This window comes from Microcebus murinus, chromosome 1 (genome assembly GCF_040939455.1).
Source record: "Microcebus murinus isolate Inina chromosome 1, M.murinus_Inina_mat1.0, whole genome shotgun sequence".
NCBI classification, from domain to species: domain Eukaryota; kingdom Metazoa; phylum Chordata; class Mammalia; order Primates; family Cheirogaleidae; genus Microcebus; species Microcebus murinus.
The window spans coordinates 105,569,144-105,586,226 of record NC_134104.1 but is presented as its reverse complement, the minus strand read 5'-3'; the positions used below and the strand labels follow the sequence as shown (position 1 = coordinate 105,586,226).

The 17,083-nt window shown below is 35.6% G+C and overlaps 1 pseudogene; it reads right to left on the bottom strand.

Annotated features, from left to right (window-relative positions):
• Positions 1-10,164: 10,164 nt before the first annotated feature.
• LOC105876674 (homologous-pairing protein 2 homolog pseudogene) lies at positions 10,165-10,775 on the bottom strand (annotated as a pseudogene).
• Positions 10,776-17,083: the final 6,308 nt, after the last annotated feature.

Below are 17,083 nucleotides of genomic sequence, written 5' to 3'. Positions count from 1 at the left end.
TCCTTGGCTGCTTTTGGATTTCTTCAGTTAATGGAAAATTGAAGTATTTTTTTGAAGCATGATTTGTCATATTTAAATTTATGATATTGAGGGATGATTTTGTTTTTGTTTAGAAATTTGATATTTTTTTTTCTCACAGTCACAGACATTTGAATATGAATATTCTAATATAATTCACTCTGCTATTTATATTATATTGGTAAACCAAAATTCACTTTTATTTTCAGGACTGAAAATGGTCTTCTGTGAATGACTAAAGACAATTCAAATGTATAAAGGAATTATGTTCTAATAGCTTATTTGTAGATTCACTGTCTAAATCAGAACATATTTTCCTGTGTATGCTGTATTGCATGCGTTGGTTTCGCTCGTAGGCCAGCTTGAAAGCTTACTTAACCCATGCAATAATTAAAATACATCAGTAACTGCACAGCCTTACATCCTGGCTCCTGGAAGCAGGAGGTCATTTGGAACAGAAGACAGAGGGATAGAAGCATTTCCCAACTCTCCTAGTCATAGGATCTTCATTAGATGTTATTTGGAAATAAAAAATAAGTTTTAAAAGCAGAGTTTCTCAAACTTTAATGAGCATAAAAATCTCATTAAAGGGTTTTGTTAAAATGCAGTTTCTGGTTCATTATACCCAAGGTGAGCCTGGGATTCTGTCTTTCTAACAAGCTCCCAGGTGATAGCATATTGCTGGTCCTCATACCACATTTTGAGTGTCAAGATCTTAGATTACCTCAACTAGTCATAAAATTTCCATATTTACAGTTTTTCTGCCCAGGTTCCCCTTTGTTGACCATTTTCTAAACTTATTATGACAACCTGCCATCCCTCCCCTTACAATGTTTCCTAGCTCCAAACTAATGACAAGATCTCCTATCTCCACAAATAAAGCTGATTTGGGCTAGTGCTCATGACAAAAACGACCTCATTCAAATTGTTTCATTTTGGTGCCTGTGACTAAGGTCACATTAGCCCTGAAAATGTAGTCTGATTTTTTTTTTTTTTTTTAAGGGCATGCCTTATCTAAATGGAGACTCCAGTTGCTGGAATTTGGGATGTTTTATAAACCTAAAAACCCAAAAAACTCACACAGGGTGCTGAGGAAGGGATATTTTCAAGCCAAGGGCTGCCATGGGGCCCTGCTTGGAGGTATGCCTCAGGACTCAGAGCCCTAAACGTATTCCTGCTTCTCACAAGGACTGACAAAGCCTTTGAGACAACATATTGACAACTTATTCATTATCATGTTCGCTTTGAAACAACTAATGTTTATCAAGCACCTACTTTGTGCAAAGCACTATGGTATATTATCAGACATACATAAATAAACCCTCAAGGAGTTTATGGTTTATTAGGGCTGCACTTTGACCTACTTCTTTTCTTAGAAGAAACTAAATTCTACATGGGTCCTAGTTAACTCTGCTACTGCCTAACATATGTACACAAAGCTAGCAGTGAACTTGGGTAAGTCACCATCTTTGAGGAGCCTACTCAACATGAGGATGATGAGGATAAAGACCGTTATGATGATCTACTTCTACTTAATGAATAGTAAATATATTCTCTCCTCCTTATGATTTCCTTAATAACAGTTTCTTCTCTCTAGTTTACTTCATTGTAACAATACAGTATATAAAACATATAGCATACAAAATATGTATTAATCAACTGTTTTTGTCATAAGGCTTCTGGGAAACTATAATAGACTATTAGTAGTTAAGTTCTGGGAAAGTCAAAAGTTATGGGTGGATTATTGACTGTTTATGGGGGTCCACATGCCTGCCCCCTGCATTATTCAAGGGTCAACAGATACACACACACACACACACATATATGAAGTAAGTTTTGTCAGTCAGTAAGAATATGATATCTCCTCACATGCCTTTGTTTAGGTGTTATTCAGAGGATTTTGTCCTCGGTTTTGTTTTGATCCTTTAAATCATTTTGTATTCATTATGTTGTTTTCACTTTACAAATTGCACTGCTTTAGATCTTTTGAGATCTACATTTAAAAACGTATGTTAAAAATATGACAGCAAATTTATACTCAACCTAACACCACATAATTTCAGTTTGGTGTTTCTATTCTAGAGCCAGTGGACTATTTTTGCTAACAAGAGGGATAAGAGGAACCCAGAATAGATAGGCCTCTTTTGATCAAATGTTCAAACTTTTAAGCTTCAGTATACTCTGTTATACAGAGATGATGGGTTTTCAGGTCTTCTTTTAATTTAATTAGTTGAAAATGGAAAAGTTAATTACATTTAATTATAACTTTGCTTGAATGTAGGACTTTCATAATTTTACTGGCAGTAGGAGGGGAAAAAAGCAGCTCTTTTAGTAAGCCGATTTAGTTGATGACATCCCAGGAGGAGTTTTGTGGTAATGTTTTAGACGACACTAACCTAGTCAAACAAAGCATACAAAAACTAATAAAATATTTTTTAACTTAAAATAAAAAAAAAATTTCTTTCTGATTCAAAACTTATTCTGTGAATGCCTCCTGGTAAATCAAAATTCCTTATATATCCTAGCTTCTGTCTTTTACAAGCAACAATTTCATGGAAACATCCAAGGGACAATGAGATCATGGCTAGACTTTCTTACTACATACATATACTCAAGAACACATAAGAATTATCAGAATGGGGTTAGTGTTGGGGACGTAGAAAGTTTGCTCCATAAATATGCAGGGTACTTCCAAGAGTTGTTGTCCAAAAATTCATTAGTTAAGACAGATATCTGAAGTACAAAAGACATTTTCCACCTTGAAACAATGCAATAAATCAGCAAAAGTAATGGATTTTTCTTGATTCATGTGCTTCTTAACTTGTGTTACATACAACCCTATTATTCACTTACTTGTTTGGAATTCTCACATCACAGATACTCAATGACATTGACCTTTTGGATTCTTTGCTAATTGTTTTACTCTTCGCATTGCTGCCTCCTTTTCCAGGTCCCTGAGTCATGGGCCTATTCCCAGAGCAGGTCCTCTCCATTTCTGTCTCTACTTTCTCTTAGTCACTTGATGTTATCTGTATGTTAATGATTTGCAAATTTCTCTTTCTTTGAATCAGACCCCTATCACATAATTCAGACCCTCCCCATCTAGTATTATCTAAAATTTTAACCAGTCTGAAGTGACATGAGTCTAGATCTGACCAAATCTGGCAGAACACTTGTAGAGAGAGGAAACAAACTTAGTGTTTTGGAAGAACAACAAGCAGATCAGTTTGTCTGAGATGTGGTAAGAAGAGAGGAGAATAGAAGACCATAAGATAAAAGCAGGAATATCAGGCCATAAGTCTCTGGATCTTATTTTAACTTTGGTACTTTTGGAAATGACAAGTTTTAGATAATCACTCTAACTGCTAGGTGAAAAATAGCAGGAAAAGCAAAGACAGAAGTAGGAAGAACAGCTAGGTGGGAGACTATGGTATGTTTCAAGGCAAAAGAGTAGGAATGAATGAATAGGAAGAGTCAAGGCTAGTCTGCAAATGCCTATTTAAACCATAACTGACTGAAATTGTTTAATATACAATGAAAAGTAGTATTATTTCTATAGTAATAATTAACTAAAACAGAAAAGTAATACCATTTAACGTGTTTATTGATCCTCAGTCTTAATGCTAGTATTTGAAGAAAAACTGGTTTTATTAAAAGAAGATTTCAAGTTAGGTGGAGATTTACAAAATGATGGGAAATTCTGGACACTTTCAAGAGCTTCAGATGTCAAATGAAATAGTTCTACATTATATTTAATCTCACTTTAAAACTCATGACTAGGATTATAGGGCTTATCATTCATGATTAACATTCTCTTTTAGATTACAAAGAGAAAAGGAAGAGAAAAAAATAAGACATTTTCCTTAGGTAAAAAAGAAAGAGACCAGGTGCCATGGCTCACGCCTCTGGGAGGCCAAGGCAGGAGGATTGCTTGAGCTCAGGAGTTCAAGACTAGCCTGAGCAAGAGTGAGACCTCCATCTACACAAAAATAGAAAAATTAGCTGGGCATGGTGGCATGCACTTGTAGTCCCAGCTACTTGGGAGGCTGGGGCAGGAAGATCGGTGGACCCCAGGATTTCGAGGCTGCAATATGCTATAAAATGACACCACTGCACTATAGCCTGAATGACAAGTGAGACCCTGTCTCCAAAAAAGAGGCAATAAAAAAAAAAGGTGAGTTGGAATAAAACTGAGGGAGGAATGGAATTAAAGAGGCTACTGCATACATAGTAAACATCAGCTAAAGAGGAATTAACTGAGTTGTGAAAGGTGAATGACAAGAAAATGAAAGGCATGGAGGACCACAACTGATACATGGTACACCTTAGTGAGAAGAAAGAAATAGTGTAATAAAGAAAAAAAGTTTAGTGATTGGATGGTGAATACTTAACAGCTTTGGAGATGACAGCTGGGGAACCATACAATAGAACGTATAAATGTCAATTTTATAAGTCAGGGTTTGTTAATTTAGACAAACCTGATACTATGAATTAATTGGTTGTCAAGATATTGCCCTTACTGACTTAGAGTTAATAAAAGAGTAAAAATATCCTTTCTGGGAGTTTAGGGAATCGAAATTATAAACACACCCACTTCAACTTATTCCAGTGGTGTCAATGTATTTTCTACTCCAGAATATATTGAGATATAAATTACATATATTCTAGAGAAAGATGGTTTTCTGATATCTATTGGCAATACATTATCATACTTTAATTTGTTAACAATTTTTAATCTTATGAAATAGAATATTGGAGGAAATATAATTGTTTGGTATGTGTTCTTACAGAAACAGTTCTCTTTACTATTTAATATATTCTAAAATTTATACCTGTTTTTATGTGTGTGTGTCTGTGTATATAAAGATGACATATTTTTTTTCTAGACAATGTATTAAAGTTTGAACCAACTCCTATTCATGATTTTACTAAAATTTTATTTAAATACTCCATATGTAAAACTGATCCTGATCATGAAAATTGATCCCAAACACATTGATATAAGGCTATAGGCTATTAAAATTAACATATATTTTAAATGTCACTACTTCATGTTTTCCAATTTAATTCATTATAAGATGAACAAAGGGCACAGATATGCTAATCACATCAGCATCTATAATAGTAAGAATATTAATAATTTTTCAAAATAATAAACCAAATAAAACCTCCTATATTTTTATCTTTCCTGGCCAGAGAAATTGTGTTAACAGCATGCTAGAAAGAATCATCTCTAATTTTTGTGAACATGATTTTTACTGCAGTGTAGGCAGGACCTTAAATACATTTCACACTACTGCATCTATTTTTAATTTCTAATTCAACATGGAATTCTTAGTTCACTGTCTCTAAGTTGCAGGCTATTTACAAAGGCTTAGGTGAAACACTAAGCTTTTACTGAGTATTTTATTTTTAACTTTCTCTTCCCCACGAATAACATAAAATGGATCTTTTTCAAAAATGTGATAAGGATATATCTGGTGAATTTTTCTTCTGCAATATTCAAAAATAGATTTCCTGCATCAGCAATGACACTGCTCTCTCAACCAAGCAAGTGGTAATAAAATGCTTTCTGGACATAAAATGAACAGGGTTAATCATCCTTAAGGTATGAAGGTTAAGCAAAGTGAAGTCTCTCAAAACAACAACAAAAAATTCTTAACAGTGTTTAGATTGTTATTATTATTATTATTATTATTATTACTGTCTTGGTCTGTCTCTGATAGGTTTTCATGTCTGGGTTTTGAATTTGTTGTTAAAAAGAAATGCATGGCCAGTTGATATTATGCAGGGCAGTTCTATTTTTACTTTTATTCATCATGATGTTGAACATGATGAATAAAATCTACTTGGTTTAAATATCATCCATGGGACACAATAAAATTTCTTTTAAAGTATACAAGTTGTGCATTTTCATTTCTCCCTATAGACAGGTATGGACTTTTAACAGTCTCCATTGTTCTCCTTATATCCTCAGCCTGACAAAGAAGCAGCATTCTGCAAAGGGAGGATTATTTTTAGCAAGCGATTTCCCACAAGCTTTATGATGTAATCACTTCCAATGCATATAAACCATGAAGCAACAAATATAGGTTATTATTTATGAGATTCTGTTTTTTTTTTTTGAGACAGAGTCTCACTTTGTTGCCCAGGCTAGAGTGAGTGCCGTGGCATCAGCCTAGCTCACAGCAACCTCAAACTCCTGGGCTCAAGCAATACTTCTGCCTCAGCCTCCTGAGTAGCTGGGACTACAGGCATGCACCACCATGCCCGGCTAATTATATATATATATATTAGTTGGCCAATTAATTTCTTTCTATTTATAGTAGAGACGGGGTCTTGCTCTTGCTCAGGCTGGTTTCAAACTCCTGACCTCGAGCAATCCGCCCGCCTCGGCCTCCCAGAGTACTAGGATTACAGGCGTGAGCCATTGCACCCGGCTGAGATTTTGTTTTTAAAAGTGGCCATTGGTGATGAAGGAAAAATAAGTTATTATATGGGGTAAAAGTGGCTAGTTACTGACTGGGAAGGAACCTGAGGGAGGTTTTTATTATCACGTTTTGAGTGGTAGGTTCATTGGTGGAACTATACATACATTTCATTTAGTTGTACATCTAAGGTTAGTGCCCTTTAATCTATATATGTTACATAATTCAAAAGAATTATATATGCATGCATGTTTGTATGCATATGTTTGGATGTTTAGAGATATGGATGTGTGTATGTGTATATGTGTGCATATATGTGTGTATATATGTATGTGCATACATATGTCTGTGTATATGCATATGATGCATGATAATCAAATTTAACTAAAAATGTTAGGTTTTTTGATGAGAATCAGGGCCAGTTAGATCATAGAGACATATTATTTTGATTCAATAGTTAATCCTCATCTAACACCAATAAATAATATTTGACAGAAAATCTATGTTGTGTTTGGATAGAAATTTATTAACAAATAATAAAGTAGTATCTGTTAAAGTGAAATTTATTTTACTTATTCCATTCTCATTTTGGGAAAAAATGGACTATTACTCTGTACAATCACATATCTTACACTTCTTATTCCCTTCAAACTTTCTTTCTCCACACTCACTCTTTGACAACAGAAAAGGCACTTTCTTTTCAAAGTGGGCTCAGACATTTGTCCATTTTTTAAAAGGGACAAAGCTGGAGTTGAACCATAGTGCAAATCCTCTATGACTCTACTTATGTTTTGTTTTTGTTTTTGTTTTTTTGAGGTTTTTTTTTTTTTTTGAGTTAGGAGTATTAGGACAATCTAGGTTATGTGTATTTTTAAGTATTGTAAATTAAAGTGTTTAAGGCTCAGAAAAATCCCCATAGAGTTTTAGTTTTGTTTTGTTTTCAGTGCAGGAAATAAACTAGGCATCAACTTTGAAAAAAGAAAAATGATCACCTATAAGCAATTTTTGAAAATGTTTGGGAAAAAGAATCATCATAAATCCCCTTTAATTATTTCTGGTTGTTTAAAAAATTCTCATTATGTCCCATCTTGCTTCACTGATCTTGTTCTTTTTTTCCTGCATGTATTTGGAGACCTCATAGTATCTGAAATGTGTTGAGCATATTTTATTAATTTAATGATTTCTTACCCCACAACAAAATGAATCCTGCGATACTGATGTCAGTAATCTTCCCCAAAGGAATTTAGAATCTTGACCTGAGAGGAAATAAGGTCCTTTATAAAGGAAAAACAAACAAACCAAAAACATGGGTTCTTAAAATATATCATGCTAGGAAGTAGATAATGCTTCAAACTTTCCCAAACTGGAGAGAGGGAGAGAAGCAAGCACTGAGAAAAAGCCAGGCTAGTTTGTAATTAGTGGCTACACCTTATCACGTTTAACTTTGCCTCTAAAAATTCTGAAAGCAAGCATGGAATCCCTCCCTAAAGAACAGTAAAGTTTAAAAAGGTAATTCTTTCTCAGAAACCCCAGGCATTCAAGCAGAGCAGTTACTTTTGATCTTCTCTTCAGACATCTGCTTCTATTCCTTACAAGTCCCCTTGCCTGGAAAATTTTAGCAGTTGAGTAACTGGTCATCCTCATGGCCACCTCAGGGAGAAATTAGTGGGGAAAAAATGAAGGCGAGGCTAAGGAACTCTAGATATGTGATGGTTTTTAATAGTTCAGGTACACACACACACACATACACAGATACTCATTGCATTTAAAATGAATACTCCTACCATTTTAGCTTCCTTAATTCTAAAATTATGATTGAAAAATAATCTCTGAAGTCACTTAAAAGGTTGAGATAAGCATTTTCAATGTTCTTCTACATCTATTTCTCTATAAAAAGTTACTCACAAAACTTAGTAGCTTAAAGCAATAATAAAAATGAATTCCTGAATAGAGTCAGGAATTCAGAAATGGCTTAGCTGGATGGTTCTCCCTGAGTGCCTCTTAAGGTTGCAATAAGATATTGGTTCTGGCTGCAGTCATCTGAACACTTGACTGGGCCTGGAGTATCTCTTGCAAAGACGATCCACTTACATGACTGGCAGATTAATGCTGGTGGTTGTTGGGAAGCCTTAGTTCCTCGCCACATGATTGCTTGAGTGTTCTCATGGCATGGCTGCTGGTTTCCCCCAGAGCAAGTGATCCAATAGAAAGCAGTTGGAAACTGCCATGACTTTTATGATCTGGTCTTGAAAATTACAGTCTGCCATTTGGACCATTCCCATTGGTAATGGAAGTGAAAATTATTGGGGGAATCACCTTGGAGACTGGCTACCACAATACTCCCTGATCCTCAATGACTCATATCCCTCCTACAAGCAAAAATACATTTTCTTCTTCCCAAGGCCCCCAAAAGTCTCATCCTAGTATGGGGCTGGTTACTAGTTCAATGTCCAAAATCTTGTTATCAAAGTCAGGTCCAGATGCTGATGAAGCCCCATAAATATAGTCCCTTAGGTACAGCTCCCTTGAGTACAGTTCCTGCCTATGATCTGAAAGCCTAGAGACAAGCTATTTCTATCCCCTTTCCCGCCACCAAACCTATCATACAAAGGTAGAGCAGGCACAGGATAACTGCTGTAGATACTCCCCGTTACAAGGGGGGAAACTGAAGGCACAAAAGGAGTCACTGGTCCATAGTGGCTCTGAAAATCAATCATCCAAACAAATATTAGAACTGGAAATTCCCATATACACTGAATTTGAAATGAAGTCACACTCCATTATTTTCACAATATGCTATTGTATTACAGAGGTTAGAGCTATTCTGTGTGTGATGTTGGCTACTACATCTGAAAATGACAAAACATGGGAATCTCTTATGTTACAAAAGCTGCCCATTTGCAATTGCATATATTTTATTTTAAAGGACTGCAAATAAGTAAACTGTTGTGGCTTATGTACCACAGCATCTGTTAAAAAATATGTAGGTAGTGGTTTTAGAATACTAAAGGGAAGAATATCCAAGAGGTGAAGTTGATTCTTTTTTTCTTTATACATATTTGAATTATTTTATTTTGCAACTTTATTAAAGCTACAATTTTGGAAAATTAACGGGGCCTCAAACCACCCCCAGCCTTTCTGTCAAGTGTATCCAGGCCTCTATCATCTTTCAGTGTTGCCCGTATTTCTCCCAGGACTTGGGGTATGGAAGATACTCAAAAGGTCTCCCGGCATAAACAAGCCCAAGAGAGCCCTGGGTCAGCCCTGAGCTTCTCAAAATACTGGTGTATAGTAGCTTCTCTCTACCCTTGTCCCTCAGGCTCCCTTCTGCCTACCTGAGGTTTGATATCTGAGAGGTTTGACTATCTAGAAGAAATTAAATATTTTTATATCAATTATATTACAATAAACATTGCCAAATGCTTTCCTTTGGCATTGTTCCAAGTCTAAGTGTTAAGTGAAAGCAATTGCAATGTGGACAATGAAATGGGTGTGAACACCCACTCTTGGCCACCAGTCCTCACTCCCTCCACTCAATATTCCAGTTTACCTGACTGCTCTGTTCAAAGGTGGAAAGCAGCAGGCACAACAATAACAACCATAACAAAAGCCAACCTAAACAAAGTAGCCGGTCTACAACATCTTTGTTTCCATCCCCCAGTCCCAACAGAGGGCCTCCGGGGTCTGGGAGCTTGATTTTTGTAATCTTTATCTGTCTCTATCCCACTTCCTCAAAGAACTGCTTTATGCTCTTGGAGTGTCCTTCAAGGATTGCATCAGAGAGCTCTGTTGCCATCTCTTCCACTTCCTCCATTCCTTATGGTACTTCTGCCTCTCTCTGTACACCTGCTCTTTCTCTTCTGGAGTCACATAGTAGGTAGCTGCTTTAATGTTCTTCCATCTCTCTGTGGATACAGCATACTTGCCCTTTAATTCTTCAATCACTTTCTGCATCTCTGGTGTGGTCAGAGCACTAGTTAACTCTTTCAGCTCAGCCTCCGTGTGGCAGCAGGTCTGCTGCTAGCTCTGCACCTTAGCAGTGAGGGCCACAATTTCGGCATTCAGGCCATGGAGGTCAGCATCACTCACCATATCAAACTGGTTCTGATCAGCAAAGTAGATCTTCTGCTTGCCGTATGTCTTCTCTTTGATTTTGCCTTGTTGGGCCAGCTGTTCCAGCACCTTCACCACCACTGCCTTGCCCAGTCCATGTTCCCACTGTAGGTTCCTGAACATGTCCTGGGCGCTGTAGGGCCAGTTCTGCTCCTGCAGGTACCTCAGGAGGATCTCAGTGGCTCCCGCTGCAGCTACTGCCCAGCTTTTACTCATGGCTTTTCCTGTCACCAAACTCAGCAGGTCGGTATAGTTGCTCCAGGTGATGCCTCTGTGCAGTTGGTTCTTAAGAAATAGGATATTTTCCTTGTCCCATAGGTGTGGTTTATTGTAAGTGGAGTTCTCGTTGGCTTTTATCTGTTGGTGGAATACTTTCTTGTGCATAACAGTCAAAGAGAGAAGAAAGAAGTTTATTTTTAATGCTTTTTAGTCACCCTGAAAAACTGGTTCACAACTATTAGACAGTATAGCAAGGTGGTTAAGAGCATGGGCTTTGGCACCAAAAACTCTTCACTGGGAATCATGGCCTTACTAGATACTAGTTATGTGACCCTGGGAAGGTCAGTTTCCTGACCCTCATATGTGCCTAATGAAGACATTGAAAAGATTAAATAAGATAATATATGTAAAGCACTTAGCATACTGTCTGGCTCAGAGTAAGTACTCTAATTATTATCATATCTAAAATTATGAGAATTATCTGTGCATTTTACTACACTTTGGGTCAAAGTTTTTCCATCTACAAAATTAGAGGTTAGACTTGATTTCCCAGGTTCCTTGCAGCTCTATCACCCTACAGGTTTTCCAGCTGAGGAAAAGCAGCCTCTTTTTTCGTAATAACCACTTGCATTTGCACAGCACTTTTAACTTCAAAATCCTTTCACATCTATTATCTCTCTTGATTCTCGTCATCACTCTGTGAGGCAAGTGTGCAAGGCAGGCAGTATTATCCTCATTTGAATGATGAGGAAAATGAGATACTGAGCGGTTGTAACTTGCCCAAGTCAGTTGGTTGCAACATCAAAACTAGAGGAACCTGGCTCTTAGGAGTATCACCCCAGGTTCGCTCCTCTAGGCAACATGACCTAGCATAGTGTTTAACCTACTTTGCTTCAGCCCAGAAAATATGAAAAGTAGAAAAAAGTGCCCAGGAAGAATAATGAAATTGATTATAAATAACATAGGCAATTTTGATAAAAACCAACAAGAGATAGGATGTGTATTTTATTTCATTTGTCCACACCTATCTGAAAAGGTCAGTTTATGATGCACCTTGACTCCCTCATGACACACTCTGATGTCGTAAATATGTATTGATACAGTGCTGTCATTTCCATGAGCTATGTGTGACTTTTAAACAACAGGATGTGAGTGATTACTCACTTCCTCAGTTTTCTTCCTTTGCTGTTGATTGTTTCCAGTTTCAGCCAAGGTTTTTATATTAGAGTGATTAACTTCTTTACTATTTTAATGAGCAGACCTGTTCAGAAATCAATGACTAGAAAACAGGTCCAGGGGAAATAAAGGGCAAATAGTTGGTAAGTCCAGATTGATAATTGAGGCGTGTAATAGGGTGGAGCCTGCAGCAGATAAAGGAGCTGGAGGAAATGTTTTCAGGAGACCTTTTGCCACACTCCTCCCCTGAAGTGGGACTCACTCTCCATAGGGCACAGAGCCAAATCATTGGTCAAATATTGACTTTCCATTGCCAAGAATATCTGGCCACACCCTGGTTCAGAGTAACAAAGATACGCTGAAGCAACTGGAACAAGCCCCAATTACTCTTTGTTTAGTCAAGCCATTTATTATCTTTTTAGTTCCCAAACAAGATTGCCATGCCTGTTTTCAGAGTATTTATTTGGCATGGTTTTCAATTGTTGAATTCCGGTGGATGATGAGACAGCTTTCCTTCTGATCTTAGAAATATGGTAAAGAACATTTCAGCTGAAATATCCTGCTAGGTAAAAAGATAGTATGCTGAATTCTGAATGAAAATCTAAAAATGCTTTAACTATGATTTACCAAGTCACTTTAGCCTTCTGCATTTTCAGCTTAGTCTTAAAAAATTATACTTAAAAAATTTGTTTTTTTCTTTTTTTCTTTTGAGAGATGGGGGTCTCTGTAACCCAGGCTGGAGTGCGGTGACATCATCATAGCTCACTGCAGTCTCCAACTCCTGGGCTCAAGTATCCTCCTACCTCAAACTCCCAAGTAGTTGGCACTGCAGTCACTAGCCACCATGCCTGGCTAATTTTTATCTTATTTTTTCCACTTTAAAAAAATTGATACATAATAAATGTACAAATTTTCAGGATACATGTGATAATTTGATACATTTATATAATCATGTCAGGATAATTGGGATATCCATCACCTTAAATAGTTTCCTTTATGCTAGGAACATTCAGATTGTTCTTTCCTACCTATTTTGAAATATACAATAGATTAATGTTAATTATAGTCACGCTGATGATCTATTGAATATTGGGTCTTACTTATATCTAACTGTATATCTGTATCCATTAATCAATCTATCCTCATCCCCTCCCTCCTACCCTTCCTATCTTCTGACAACCACATACTCTATCTTTATGAAATCCACTTTTTTAGCTCCCTCGTATGAGTGAAAACATTCAAGATTTGTCTTTCTGTGCTTGGCTTATTTCACTTAACATAATACCCTTTAGTTTCATCCATTTTGCTACAAATGACAGGATTTCATTCTTTTTATGGCTGAATAATATTCCATTGTGCACATATACCACATTCTCTTTATCCATTCATGTGCTGATTTATTTAGTTTATTCTACATTGGGGCTATTGTAAATAGTGATACAATGAGTAATATATTAACTTCCTTTCTTGTGGATATGTACACAGTAGTGGAATTGCTGGATCACATGGTAGTTCTATTTTTAGTTTTTTGAGAAACTTTCGTACCATTCTCCATGGTGGCTGTACTAATTTACATCCCCACCAACAGTGTGGGAGGGTTCTCCCATTCTCCACATCCTCACCAGTGTCTGTTATTCCCTATCATTTTGATAAAAGCCATTCTAACTGGGGTGAGATGATATCTCATTGTGGTTTTGATTTGCATTTTTCTGATGATTAGTGACGTTGAGCATTTTTTCATATACTTGGCCATTTGTATGTCTTCTTTTGTGAAATTTCTATTCAGATCTTTTGCTCATTTTTAATCAAATTATTTGGATTTTTTTTTGCTATTGAGTTGTTTGAGCTCCTTATATGCTGGTTATTAATCCCTTGTTTGTCTTGTCAGAAGGATAGTTTGTAAATATTTTCTCCCCTTCTGTGGGCTGTCTCTCTACTGTGTTGAATGTTTCTTTTGCTGTGCAGAAAGCTTTTTTTCTGTTTTTGTTTTTTGTTTGTTTGTATGTTGTCTACTTTTGCTTTTATTGCATGTGCTTTTGGGGACTTACACAACCAGACCAATGTCCAGGAGCATTTTCTCAATGTTTTCTTCTAGTAGTTTCAGGTTTTAGATATACCTCTTTAATCCATTTTGATTTGATTTTTGTATATGGTAAGAGACAGAGGTCTAGTTTCATTTTTCTGCGTACAGTTATCCAATTGTCCCAGAACCATTTATTTATTTATTTATATTTTTTGAGACAGAGTCTCATTCTGTTGCCTGGGCTAGAGTGAGTGCCGTGGCGTCAGCCTAGCTCACAGCAACCTCAAACTCCTGGGCTCAAGCTATCCTTCTGCCTCAGCCTCCCAGGTAGCTGGGACTACAGGCATGTGCCACCATGCCCAACTAATTTTTTCTATGTATTTTTAGTTGGCCAATTAATTTCTTTCTATTTTTAGTAGAGATGGGGTCTTGCTCTTGCTCAGGCTGATTTCTAACTCCTAACCTTGAGCGATCCACCTGCCTCAGTCTCCCAGAGTGCTAGGATTATAGGCATGAGCCACTGCGCCTGGCACCAGAACCATTTATTGAAAAGGCTATCTTTTACTCATTTTATGTACTTGGCACCTTTGTTAAAAATGAGTTGGCTGTAAATGCATGGATTTATATTTGGGTTCTCTATTCTGTCTTATTGGTTTATGTGTCTGTTTTTATGCCAGTAGCATGCTGATTCCGATACTATACCTTTATAACATATTTTGAGGTCAGGTAGTATGATTCCTCCAGCTTTCTTCTTTTTGCTGAGGATTGTTTGGCTATTCGAGGGTTTTTTGTGATTCTGTATACATTTTAAGATTGCTTTTTGTAATTCTGTGCAGAATGCCATTGGTATTTTGGTGGGAATTGCATCAAATCTGTAGGTTGCTTTGGGCAGTATAGAAATTTTTAACAATATTGATTCTCCCAATCCATGAGCATATAGTATCTTTCCATTTTTTTGTGTGTTCTCTTCAATTTCTTTCATCAATGTTTTATAGTTTTCCTTGTATACATCTTTCACATCTTTGGTTAAATTGATTCCTAGGTATTTTATATTCTTTGTAGCTATTGTAAATGGGATCACTTCCTTGATTTCTTTTTCAGATTATTCATTGTTGGCATGACTGCTACTGATTATTGTATGTTGATTTTATATCTTACAACTTTACTTAATTTGTTTATCAATTCTAAATATAAATTCATGTTGTACTAGGGTAATTTGACTTCTTCCTTGCTAATTTGGATGGCATTTATTTCTTTGTCTTGCTTAATTGCTCTGGCTAAGACTTGCAGTATCTTGTTGACTAAAAGTGGTGAAAGTGGGCATCCTTGTCTTGTTTGAAATTTTAGAAGAAAGGCTTTCGATTTTTCCCTGATCAATATGATGTTAGCTGTGGATTTGTCATATATAGTCTTTATTATTTTGAGTTACATTCCTTCTATATCCTTTTTGCAGAGGGTTTTTATCATAAACAGATGTTAAATGTTATTGAATACCTTTCCAGGATGTATTAAAATGATCATTTTTGTTTGTTTGTTTAGGTAAATGATGTTTTTAAATATATTACAGAATTTGGTTTGCCAGTATTTTGTTGATTTTTGCATGTATGTTCATCAGTTATATTAGCCTGCAGCTTTCTTTTTTTTAAAATTGTGTCCTTGTCTGGTTTTGGTATCAGAGTAATGATGGCCTCATAGAATGAGTTTGGAAGTGTTCCTTCCTCTTCAATTTGTTTTGAGGCTTTGAATAGAATTAATATTTGTTCTTTTTAAAATATTTTATAAAACAGCAGAGAAGCCATTATGTCTTTTTCTTTGATGGGAGACTTTTTGATTACAGCTTGAATCTCTTTACTTGTTACTGGTTTGTTAAGGTTTTCATTGTGTAATCTTGGTATGTTGTATGTGTCCAGTAATTTGTCCATTTCTTCTATCCATTTCCAATTTGGTGGCATTTAGTTGTACGTTATAATCTCTAATGATTCTTTGTATTTCTGTAGTATCAGTAGTTATGTCTCCTTTTTTGTTTCTGATTTTACTTATTTGGGTCTTCTCTTTTTTTTTTTTTAGTCTAGCTAAAGGTTTGTTGATTTTGTTTATCTCTTAAAAATAACTTTTCATTTTCTTGATCTTCTGTATTGATTTTTTTAGTCTCAATTTTATTTATTTCTGCTCTGATCTTCATTATGTTTTTCCTTCTACTAATTTTGAGTTTAGGTGGTTCTTGCTTTTTTAGTTCCTGGAGGTGCATAATTAGGTTGTCTATTTGATGTCTTTCTACTTTTTTTGATGTAGATGTTTATTGCATAAACTTCCCTCTTAGTAATGTTTTTACTATATCCCATAGATTTTGATATGTTGTATTTTCTTTTTCTTTTGCTTCAAGAAATCTTTTAAAGGAAGTTATACTTCTTTGTGGAACTCTAGAGCTAAAAATTTTTAAAAATTATAAATATGTTATAGATATTTTATATATATACACATATATATTTCATATATATATGAAAACAATACCAGCAACATAGTATTTTTTTTCAAGGATTCTGTGCCAAGAAAAGAAATCTTGAAGCATGGGAAATTTTCTAAAAAATTATTATTAAAGTGTCTTGTTTAAAAATTTATTTTAGGTAATAAATGTCTTTTTATACCACTTATATAGAGTTAAAATTCTAAGTATTTTTACAAAGCTGTATTTTATTATCCTACTAGGAGGTGTGGGAGAAAACAACTTTAACACATTCTTGAAGTCTTAAAAAAAAAATTAACACTTTCTTAGGCCCAGCTGAAACATAGTAAATTCATTTTGAAGATCTCTAGAAAAATTTTTGAAGAAAAGTCTGTACTGATTAGATACATGTAAAAATGTTGTTGAAAAAGCACTGTGAATGGGACGATTTGCTCTCATGTTGAATATTAGTCCATGATTTACAACCTTCTTACACATACGTCTCTATTAGGGACTTCAGTGGAAGTACTCCATAAACACAGGCTACATTATATTCTGCCATTTTGATAAGAAATATCCAGGCACTTCAAAATGAATATCCCTCAAATATTTTGAAGGCTTTCACTAAATCTTAATAACTAAGAAGTTACAACAAGCAAGTTT